Below are 12,208 nucleotides of genomic sequence, written 5' to 3' on the forward strand. Positions count from 1 at the left end.
AAGCTTGTTTCATATCTGCTATAGGCTTTCATTTAAACCTAGGATCAAGTACAGCAGCACCCCATGAATTATACGGCAGCACCCATGGATTTATAGAGCATAGGCAGCACGCCTTGAGAATTACACAGCACAGCAGACAGACAACAGCACCCCTGGACTTAAATGGCAGTGGGGCAGCACCCCTGGACTGATAGGGCAGAGGGGCAGCATCCCATATAGGGCAACACCCTTGGAATGATGTGGCAAAGAAAAGATGTGCAAGATAGAATTGTCCTTATGTTGTATAAACAGGACATGCAAGTTTAACAAACCAATAATTTCAGTGATAGGGTCTGCCACATGACTGTGGTTGAAATTATTGGTTTGTTTGGGCCCCCACCAAAAAAGAAGCAATTAATCTCTCCTTGCGCAAATTGGCTCTACAGCGGCAAGATGTCGTCCTCATCCTCAGATCCCCCCCCCCCCTTCGGTGTTTACATCCTCATCCTCACAGAGAAATACTATTCAAACAAACAAACCACATAATTTAGGTGTCAGTGGACTGCTTACGCTATTACCCAAAGTTTCTGAACTTGACAATGACTTATGATAAATGTACTGCAGGTAACGTATAAGGGAGGATGTTCCTAGGTGGTTAACGTTTTTTCCCCTACTTATTATGGATTGACAAAGGCAACAGATGGCTTGACACCTGTTGTCCGTATTTGTGGAGAAATAATTCCACACCGAAGAGGTAGCTTTTTTGTATTTCGCCCAGGCATGACAATGGGCTTTTTCATCCTATGGACAACAACTGTCTCCACTAGTGCCTTATTCAAACAAACCACATCACCATCAGAATCTTCATTGTCAACTTCCTCCTCTGCGCCAGCTACACACATATCCTCCTCATCCTGGTGTACTTCTATAGTTATATCCTCAATCTTAATATCAGCAACTGGATTTATGGTGCTCCTCCCAGCACTTGCAGGGTGCATGCAATTGGTGGTATGAGCCTCCTCTTCCCATACAGTGTTGTGAAGGTCAGGCCTTGACATCGTAATGCGGACAGTGCCAGCACCCCTGTATTTTCACAACACCCCTGTAATTTTACAGCATACAAGACAAGGCCAGTGTACATTTATTTTCACTGCACCCCTGTATTTTACAGCATACTGGACCAGTGTACTTTTAACAACAGCACCCCTGAATTTTTACAGCATACAGGGCTAGTGTACATTTATTTTCACTGCACCCTATAATTTTTACAGCATACATGACAGGGCTACTGTACATTAATTTTTACTGCACCCTAGAATTATTACAGCATAAAAGGCATGGCCACTGTAAATGTATTTTCACTGCACCCCTGAATTTTTACAGCATACAGGACAGGGCCAGTGTACATTGATTTTACTGCACCCCTGAATTTTTACAGCATGCAGGGCTAGTGTAATATTATTTTAACAGGAGCACCCCTATATTTTTACAGCATACAGGACCAATGTGCTTTTAATTTTAAACAACTGCACCCCTGAATTTTTACAGCATACAGGGATAGTGTAATGTTATTTTAACAGCAGCATCCCTATATTTGTACAGCATACAGAACCAGTGTGCTTTTAATTTTTAACAACTGCACCTCTGAATATTTACAGCATACAGGACCAGTGTAATGTTATTTTAACAGCAGCACCCATATATTTTTACAACAGACAGGACCAGTGTACTTTTCGTTTTTAACAACTGCACCACTGAATTTTTACAGCATACAGGGCCAGTGTAATGTTATTTTAACAGCAGCACCACTATATTTTACAGCATACAGGAGCAGCGTGCTTTTAATTTTTAACAACTGAAACCCTAAATTTTTACAACATACAGGGCCAGTGTAATTTTATTTTAACAGCAGCACCCCCTATATTTTACAGCACACTGAAGGACAAAGCCCCTGCCCCATGTACAACACAGTGACAGCCAGGACAGCAACACCCATGTGCAGCTGCAGCACCCGTAACAGCACATGAAGCAACAGTGACAGCAGGACAGCCAAGACAGCACCCCTAACACAGCAAAGGTACACCACAATGGCTGCAGCAGCACCCCTTTAGAGCACACACTACCCCCACCTGACGTCACCAGCTGCGGAGAGACAGAGGTCTGTCTCCCTCACTCTTCAAGTCTGGAGTGAAAATGCAGTGACGCGCAGCTGTTTATATGGAATCCAAAACCCATGAGAATCTGACAGCGAGATGATGACGTTTTGCCTCGTTCTGGTTTCCCAGTCTGGGGGGAAGTCCCGAGCCGGGCTCAGATACCTGCTCAGAGCGTGAAGTCCGGGGTGGTTTGGTTCTCAGGGAAACGAACCTACTCATCTCTAGTTTACACATGTAACAGTAGACCATTCCAGTTGTTGGAGTGAAGCAGAACCCGGAACGATTAATTGTTTCATTGTTCTGCTTTTTCCGTTTAATCAAATTCTGTATACTGTACATTTTTACATAAATCTTTTCCCATCCTTGGACTGCTATTGTGGAGTTGATTTCTCTATCAATTGATCATTACAGTTTTGTAATTGAGCTGAGCCTCTCTTTGCCCTAAAGGAGATCAGGGTGATTTGCCATAAGCCAATATCATTGCCTACTCCAATATTTTGGGACCCAATTTCTTCATATTGGTGCTCAGTATTTCCTTCCATCATTGAATCACTAATATCTTCAATGGATTCTTCACTACCATGTGACAGAGTAGTAGTTGCTACCTCTGCTTCTTGCAGTGATGTAGGTGAATGTGATGACACATTCCAAAAGAAGGGTTTCCTTACAAAGACGTAAAGAAAAATAGCGACTCTGTATGCCTTTTCTGGGGCACACTTATATACATTGAAATGTAAAAATTAACTTTTATTCTCATTCGTTTAAAAAAAGCTAGGCTTATTGCGACTCTATTATATATAAATGTGTAATTTATAATGTAGCAAAAATATGATTTACCTGGAAATTGGTCCCATAAATCTTCGAATAGAATGTGTTGGGAATTATGGACGCTCTGTCAACCACCTCATGCAATATTTTCAGACAACAAAATCAAGGCATAAATGAAGGAGTTTGTATGTACTCCCTTTGTTATTAAATTCTTTGAACGTGACACTGCTGACTCCAGGGGCGGATTGGTCCACCGGTATTGCGGGTAGGTTTCTGTTTAGCTGGTACAATGCATACCAATGGTGGCCGGCTCATACTGCCGGCAGGGCCGGCTCAAAACGCAATGGCAGCCATGCAGGAGACAGTGACAGAGAATATGGAAACTAGCAGGGGGTGGGGCTAAATGGGATCCAGGGGGCGTGTCTAAATAGGACTCCAACTGCTGCTCACTCACACTGTTGCTGCTGCTGTGAGCGGGAGAGGAGGAGTAGCAACAGATCCAGGGCCTGCCCAGTCAGTGACACTGCACTCTGCTGCAGTTTGTAAGGTAAGAATGAGTGGAGGGAATTATATGTGTGTTTGTGTGACTTGTGTGTGTGTGAGACTTCCATGTAAGCTTGTGTGTGTGTATGTATCTCCCTGTATATCCTCATTGTGTGTCTGTAATGTGCAGTGTGTATGTCTCTCCCTATATAGCATCACTGTTTGTCTATAGTGTGCAGTATGTGTGTCTCTGCCTGTGTATCCTCATTGTGTGTCTGTAGTGTGCAGTGTGTGAGTCTCTCTCGACTCCCTGTATATACTCCTTGGGTGCCTGTAGTGTGCAATGTGTGTGTCCCTCCATGTGGTCACTGTATGGCAAAGTGTGTACCTGGTACGTTATTGCCGATGTAAGGAGTGACCTGAGACAGTTTCCAGTGGACAGGAAAATAGAAACCCACAACTAAAAGTATCAAATAATTAAGTTTAAACAAGTATGAAGATGTGAACAATAAACCCAGTTCTTTTTATGCATCCAGTATCACACACATGAATATATTGCATGAGTCTATACAATTTTCTTACAAGCTCTGGAAATGTGGCTGCTACTTGGGAGCACAAATCGCTTATCAACAATAATGCTAAGCATAACTGACATGGGTGGCTGTTATGTACCCTGGGTGGCAGAGGAATCACAACTGTCACCCAGCCCTGATGTGCAGGAGCTGCCTCCGTTATTAATATATTATACTCCATTTGTGGCACTCACTGACTGCTCTGTAGTATATGTCTCTCTCTCTCTCTCTTTCTCTCTGTGCTGGGTGTCATTCTCAGTGTCTGTCCCTATTCTGCGCAGCACTACTTTTACTAAGATACTAACAATCAGTGGCGCCAAAAGAAAGCAAGAGGGGAGTACCAGGCTCTTTGGCCTAGAGAAGTGATACTGTATGGCTGTCCAATATATGAACAGATGTTCCGCAATAGCATCACCATGGAGGCACAATGTAAAAAACATGCAAATGCCCCTCCAGGACACCAAAATGTATGTGATAATAATTACCTCTTCTGTATGATTAGATAGCTCCATGGTGAGTTTTATGCCTGTCACTCATGTTTGCACAAATTGCTTAAAAGACATAAAAAAATGTTTTATGGAACTCAGCATGCATCAAAGTGACCACCATAGACTATAGTCATTCAGTATTTAGTTGCCACCCATACAGTACACACAACATCCCAAATGACCACCATACAGTACACATAACATCCCAGTGACAGGCAAACAGTACATTGGTTTAAATTATTATAATCAATGAGTGACATAATATGTAAAATGTATAGTATTATATATAATATTATGTGCAGAAAAAAGGATGTCTGGTTCTGATGATCATGTGCCCATTATAGCGCTTTCGCTTGTGGAGAGGGGTCAGCTTGGGCACTCTGATTGGCCTGTGGCTCAGCAGCCCCATACACAGCAAGCTGAGATGCACTGTGTGTTCTGACACCTTTCTATCATTGGGAGTAATTCAGAGTTGATTGCAGCAGCAAATTTGTTGGCAGTTGGGCAGAACCATGTATACTGCAGGGGGGATGGGCAGATATAACATTTGTAGAGAGAGGTCCTTATGTTAAATCTTATGTTAAATCTTGCAAACACATTTGTAGAATATTACTTTGGAATCTGCAGTTGATAAGTGAAAACATTCAGAAAGCTGCCATGTAGATTTATATACATTAATGTATTTTACTGATAGTTTATAGAAATATACTGTACATCAAAAAGAATCCCTACTATTATGTTACCTCTAATGCCTAGTTATCACAGGAGTATACTTTGAGAGGGTTGGTTACTGGACACTAGCAGCAGTATGGCGGTGGTCAGAATACAGATACCAGCATCACAACAGCTTTAAATACCGACTGGGGTGCAGGAGGTAGCTAACGCTAATGCCAACCCTCCCTTCCCACAGCATAACCCTAACCTCCCCTTGACACAGCCTAACCCTAATCTTCTCTCCCCACAGTCTAAACCTAACCCTCCTCCTACAGCCAAACCCTAACCCTACCCCCACAGCCTAACCCTAGCCCACCATGTATACTTACATTTGGGATTCTGGCTGTCGGGATTTCAACATTGGTATTATGACAGATGTCAGGATTCCGGTGCTGGTATTCTTACTGCTGAGATCCCGAACACTGGGACCCCAACTACATCCCCAGAGCCAGGCCATCTTAACAGCAATGAAGGCTTTGGGTAAAGCAATGCACTGAGGTTCTTACCCACCCATTCATGGAAATTAATTAAAAAAAAATCATAACTCCTGCGGTCACACACCATCTCCCCACATACTAACATACAGTGAATGGTTGTCAGCACTCTGATTGCTGAATAACTCTAACCATCCAGCAATCAACAAGCTGACAGTCATTCACTGTCTGGCTGCAGGATGGAGGCAAATAGTGAATGATTCACTGCAGCCATCCACCAATTAGCAAGCAGACAGCCATTCAGTGCCTTGTTGCAGCCTGGGAGGCAGGTAGAAAATGTGTTCTTGCCACTCTGATTGGGTACAATCAAAGCAGCCAGGCAGCATTCTCCAGCTGCCTCCCAAGAAGCTCCAGGGGCACCAGCCCAGGAGGCAGATGTACTCTGGTCAATCTCCCCATTGTACCTATAAGTTTAGATGGCAATATATCAGAGGTCACCTAGCTAAAAGATTTCCCCCTCTGCTACAATATGGTTCAGCATCAGGACAGATGCAGAAGAGATGCCATTTGGCTACCACACTACAGGAACCCATCACGGAAGAAGTGTCCTGCACCCCAGATCCGGTAAGTGTAAGGCTCCGGCTCCACTACATGACACATGTATTGTATTGCATCCTTTGCATTTAGTGGCAAAATAAACATGAAAGTATTATAATGTTTATATGACAGTGAAGATCTATAGTTTAAATGGTCAAATCAGACCTTTGCTTCACTAAACAATTATAGCCCTATATCTCTTTGTCTTGTCCACACAAGCAATCCTATATACAGATACAGGCTAGTAAGCCATTTGTGTCCCATGTATATCATTCCCGTCCAAGTGGACTCAATAGTTGGTGCTGCATGGATCAATAAATACTAAGCTTTATCCTTTAAAATGGATGAACCCATGCAAAAGAGTCTCACTCGAGCATGAGGATATCAAGATAGCTAGAGAACACATATTATAAAAGTGGTAAGATAACAATTTGCTATTCTGAATATATACTGGGCATATGACGGGCGGACGGGATGCCAGTGGTCACAATACCAATGCCGGTTAACGGGATTCCAGTGTTGGTCTCCTGGCCTTGTCGAGATTCTGGCATCGGCATTGTGATTGTCCAGATTTTGGCGTCGGTATTCCGAATGCAGATATCCCGACAGCCAGCATCTTGCATCCCTTGTCTATAGCTCAACTATATTTAGCAGATGGTCATATTGTTCATATAAATGATCCAAATGTAGTTATTGGAATTTCATTGTTTACGGCTACACATTGGGGGTCATTCCGAGTTGTACGCTCATTGCCGATTTTCGCTATACTGCGATTAGTCGCTAACTGCGCATGCGCATGGTACGCAGAGCGCATGCGCTTAGTTATTTTACTAAAAACTTAGCAGTTTTGCTGTAGCTTCTGCGGCGCTTTTCAGTCGCACTGGTGTTCGGTGAATGATTGACAGAGAGGGGAATTTCTGGGCGGCAATTCAGCGTTTTCCCGGCGTTGGCTAAAAAACGCAGGCATGTCAGGGAAAAACGTGGGAGTGTCTGGAGAAACGGGGGAGTGGCTGGCCGAACGCAGGGCGTGTTTGTGACGTCAAACCAGGAACGAAACGGGTTGAGCTGATCGCAGTGTAGGAGTAAGTCTCGAGCTACTCAGAAACTGCTAAGAATTATTTATTCGCAATTCTGCTAATCTTTCGTTATCAATTCTGCTATGCTAAGATACACTCCCAGAGGCCGGCGGCCTAGCGTGTGCAATGCTGCTAAAATCAGCTAGCGAGCGAAGAACTCGGAATGAGGGCCATTGTTTTAACAATATAACCAATTACATAAACATATTTCAAAAAACACATCACTATAGCTCAAGAGAAAGTTTCCCCTGAAAAACTATTCAGAACAAAAGTGACAATAGGATCTAAGGCAACAGCTCAGTCAGCTAAATGTATTGAAAAGTTGCTTAAAACTTAAAGTATATAACTTATTGTAGCAGCTTAAACATGGTAGAGTAATAACATTACACTTGACAACAAATCCTACCATTGCAAAAAAAAAAATCTGTTTTCGTAGTGTTTTGCAATATCTACAGTATGGTTTTAAATCCCACTGCTTAGAAAAATTAAATTACTTTCAATTCAAGGCAAAATGACATGAAGCATTTTAAGTATTCAACTAAAATTACAGCTTCCCAATAATGAACATTATCATAGATAATTACTTTGGGAGACCAAGTTTCCAAATGAATAGTTTTGATAGATTAACGTCAAGATATATTTAACATTTTCCTACCTAATAATTGAATCCACATTGTTGTTCTTTTTATCTGTAACAAAAAATAACAGCTTTCTTTTAATATATTATAATTAGGTTTTTTTTTATTTCCAGATCTGGTTCACTGAATATGGAATTACATCCATAAAATTGAAAAATAGAACAAATATATGGTGTTGGTAATTATCTATCCCAATAAAAGCTAAAGAAAAATAATTCTGCCCTAAACATAGCCCATAGGTGAAAGTTAATTGACATACAAATTATAGAAAAAGTATTTCAATATTTGACTAGATATTTTTCATGATGCCACTTACCTCTGCGATGAGATACAAATACATTTTTTAAACTAAAAAAATGTGTTTACGTTACTTTGCATCGATTTAATTTGTAAATGTAAATTAGCATTTTTTGGCCATTTGGTTTATAAGAAAAATAATTTAAAACATAATTATTTCCTAGCAGAAATATTGAGCGATTATTATGATAAAACATCTGTACATTTTAAGAGATCAATAAGTAAGAATTCTTTTATATAGCTTTCAGGAAGATATGCCAGTTGTAATTCAAGCTGCAAACATTTTTAGATTTTAAAAAAGCATTCAATATCCCTAAATATATATACACACACACACACTTACAATAAATTTAACAGAGCTTAGAATTTTTTATGTTTTGTTTCTGTACTTTACCATACATGTGCTAAGCACATCACCTAGTGGCTGCACTGGATATTAGTAATATATCACAATATGGTATTGAATGAAATGCTGCATAATATTTCTTTACAGTACTGTGCAGATTGTGTTTTTTGTTATGTTTTCATTAAGTGTTTCTACTTTTAATATTCTGTATGCAGTAAAGTTTTTTACTATAAACTTTAAAATATGTGTAAGATTGACACGATTTGTTATAGATACATGTGTACAGCAGTTACAGTTCATAATTACTAATTCACATGTAGTATTACATGTATGTCTTATTTGTATTAGACAATATCATTTAAAGAAGGTGAATAAGAATCAATTATTTGTATAATATAGAGGAAGAAGATATAAAATAAAAAATGTTGTGACTGCAGGATGGTAGTAGGCACTATGTTATAACAGACGGGGTACAGTCAAGATGATTAGAAATACTTGAAAATATTTAGCCATTGAAATTCAATCAAACTTTTCAAGTTCAAAAGCCATGAACATGTTCATTATCTAATCATCAACCAACCCTGATAACAACTTTGTGGTTTAAGTTTTGTGGGTTGTGTTCACTTCTTAGTGTTTGCGTCATGGTTCGGGTAATTAAACAAACATTCTTACCTCTCAAGTACCCATCCAAGCTGTCACTATGCTCCAGATCCAGTTGCTGTCAGCGTGGTCTGCGTCCACTGCATAGTGTGGCAGATCTGCAGCCACATGTGACACAAACATAGTTTCCCTCCTAAACCAAACATGGGTGCTGCCATGTATGATCCGGTCATCTGATTCTAGTGAGCCTATTCTGAGCATCCTCCAGTGAGCCTATCCTGAGCATCCTGCTGTACAGCTGATCATCCCAGCCAATCCTTGCACACTGGCTCCTATAAGAATGCTGGGTAAGGACCGCCTAATTGCCAGTGCTATGATTGTCACATCCTGTATGGTTGTTTGCTCTCAGCTGCTTCCAGGTTATCTTGCTCCAGGAGATTCCATTCTACCCTGAGACTTGATTTCTACCCTGCTTGCAGCTCTGCCTGGCTCCATCGGTGTTCCGCATCGATCTCCAGCTCCATTGGTGTTCCGCCATGGGTGAAAGAGGTTCTGTCCTGTCTATGTGCTCACCGTTTATTCTGCAAACTTGAAAAGTGTATGTTCGAGGTAAAGTCTATATCATTCCTTGGATACATTATTTCGGGCGCCTGTCTTAGAATAGATCTAAAAAAAGATTACAGCAATTCAAGATTGGCCAATTCCTTCCTCGTTGAAAGGCGTTCAATGCTTAATGGGCTTCGTCAATTACTGCAGAAAATTAATCCGCAATTTCTCTACCATCGTTGCCCCCAACTCTGCTCTAACCCATAAAGGGGCCAATCCAGCAAAGTGGTCTGAAGAAGCTACTCAAGCTTTCCATCTTCTAAAACAGAAGTTTATTTCAGCTCCAGTCTTGAAACAACCAGACACTTCATTACCCTTCATTTTAGAAGTGGATGCCTCATCCATCAGTGTGGGAACAGTGTGGGTCCAGATGGTCATCTCCACCCATGTGGGTTTTTCTCAAGAAAATTCTCACCCACAGAGCGCAATTATGCTATTGGTGACCAAGAATTGCTCACATTAAAGTTGGCATTAGAGGAATGGAGATGTCTACTCAAAGGTGCTTCCCATGAAATCACCATTCTAACTGACCACAAAAATCTGCTGTACCTCAAGTCTGCTCAATTTCTTCGCCCCCGTCAATCCAGATGGGCCCTTTTCTTTTCCAGGTTTTGCTTCAAACTGTCGTTCTGTACTTGGTCACAAAATTGTAAGGCTGATGCCCTTCCCACTCCTGGGAGCAAGAAAATGAGTCAAGTTCTACTGAAAAATATTCAATTATTAATCCAGTAGCATTCTCCACAGTGGGAGTGGACTCTATGCCTCCTCCAGGGAATAGCTTTGTCAAGCCAGCACTTAAGACGAAGCTCCTTCAGTGGGCACATGCTTCTCGCTTCGCTGGTCATGCGGGCATTCATAAGATCTATGAGTTCTTTTCCAGGTTTCGCTTCAAACTGTCGTTCTGTACTTGGTCACAAAATTGTAAGGCTGATGCCCTTCCCACGCCTGGGAGCAAGAAAATGAGTCAAGTTCTACTGAAAAGTATTCAATTATTAATCCAGTAGCATTCTCCACAGTGGGAGTGGACTCTACGCCTCCTCCAGGGAATAGCTTTGTCAAGCCAGCACTTAAGACGAAGCTCCTTCAGTGGGCACATGCTTCTCGCTTCGCTGGTCATGCGGGCATTCATAAGATCTATGAGTTCATCACCAGGCAGTACTGTTGGCCAACCCTCATACGGGATGTACAGGACTTTATTGCTTCTTGCTCTAAGTGCATGCAGCACAAGATCAATCATCAGTCTCCTGCCGAGCAATTAATGCCCTTATCTGTGCCTCATCGTCCGTGGACTCATCTCTTGATGGACTTTGTTACAGACCTCCTTGAGTCCAATAAATACAGTACCATCTGGGTGATAGTTGACCAGTTCACCAAGATGGCCCACTTCATTCCGCTCACTGGTCTTCCGTCAGCTTCCAAGCTGGCTCAATTATTTGTGCAAGAGATCTTCAAGCTCCATGGGCTACCTGTGGAAATTATTTCTGACAGAGGAGTCCAGTTTATCGCCAAGTTTTGGCGAAGTCTCTGCTTCATACTTCAAGTCAAGTTGAAGTTCTCCACAGCCTATCACCCCCAGATGAACAGACAGACTGAGAGGGTGAATCAAGACTAGGAATCCTTTCTTTGAATTTATGTATCCTTTTCTGAAGAGACTGGTCCCACTTGCTTACTTGGGCAGAGTTCTGCCATAACAACCAGTACCACTCTTCATCCTCATCCACACCATTCCTTGCAAACTATGAGTTCCATCCCAGAGTTCCTGAATTCAGCCAGCTTACAGCTTCTTCTCTGCCAGCGGTGGATCTTACACTCCAACAATTTGCTAAAAATTGGAAACTCATTCGATCATCGCTTCTCAAGGCATCTGTCAGGTATAAGAAGTTTACTGATAGGAAGCGGAAAGCGGTTTCTGCTCTCCAACCGGGAGATCATGTGTGGCTGTCTACCAAAAATCTGAGGTTAAGAGTACCTTCCATGAAGTTCGCTTCTTGCTATATTGGTCCATTTGCTATTGAGCGAGTCATCAATCCGGTGGCTTACAAGCTGAAACTACCTCCTTTCCTGAAAGTCCCCAGCACCTTTCACATATCATTGTGAAAACCTCTGGTCCTGAACAGATTCCATTCCAAGCTTCCCTAGGCACCACTGCATAGTGTCGCAGATCTTTAATTTAATTAAACAAACATTCTTACCTCTCAAGTACCCATCCAAGCTGTCACTATGCTCCAGATCCAGTTGCTGTCAGCGTGGTCTGCGTCCACTGCATAGTGTGGCAGATCTGCAGCCACATGTGACACAAATATAGTTTCCCTCCTAAACCAAACATGGGTGCTGCCATGTATGATCCGGTCATCTGATTCCAGTGAGCCTACTCTGAGCATCCTCCAGTGAGCCTATCCTGAGCATCCTGCTGTACAGCTGATCATCCCAGCCAATCCTTGCACACTGGCTCCT

General features: G+C 41.9%; 1 long non-coding RNA gene across 2 annotated transcripts in view; it reads left to right on the forward strand.

Annotated features, from left to right (window-relative positions):
* Positions 1–3,366: 3,366 nt before the first annotated feature.
* LOC134929323 (uncharacterized) overlaps positions 3,367–12,208 on the forward strand; it is a 78,221-nt gene continuing 69,379 nt past the window's right edge. The window contains exons 1-3 of one of the 2 annotated variants that reach the window (XR_010178469.1): positions 3,379–3,450; positions 6,133–6,218; positions 8,019–8,083. This is a non-coding gene — a long non-coding RNA (uncharacterized LOC134929323). Of the gene's footprint in view, positions 3,451–6,132; positions 6,219–8,018; positions 8,084–12,208 lie in introns of both variants that reach the window. The other variant, XR_010178470.1, reaches the window with a different exon arrangement.

Source organism: Pseudophryne corroboree, chromosome 5 (genome assembly GCF_028390025.1).
Source record: "Pseudophryne corroboree isolate aPseCor3 chromosome 5, aPseCor3.hap2, whole genome shotgun sequence".
Classification (NCBI taxonomy): Eukaryota; Metazoa; Chordata; class Amphibia; order Anura; family Myobatrachidae; genus Pseudophryne; species Pseudophryne corroboree.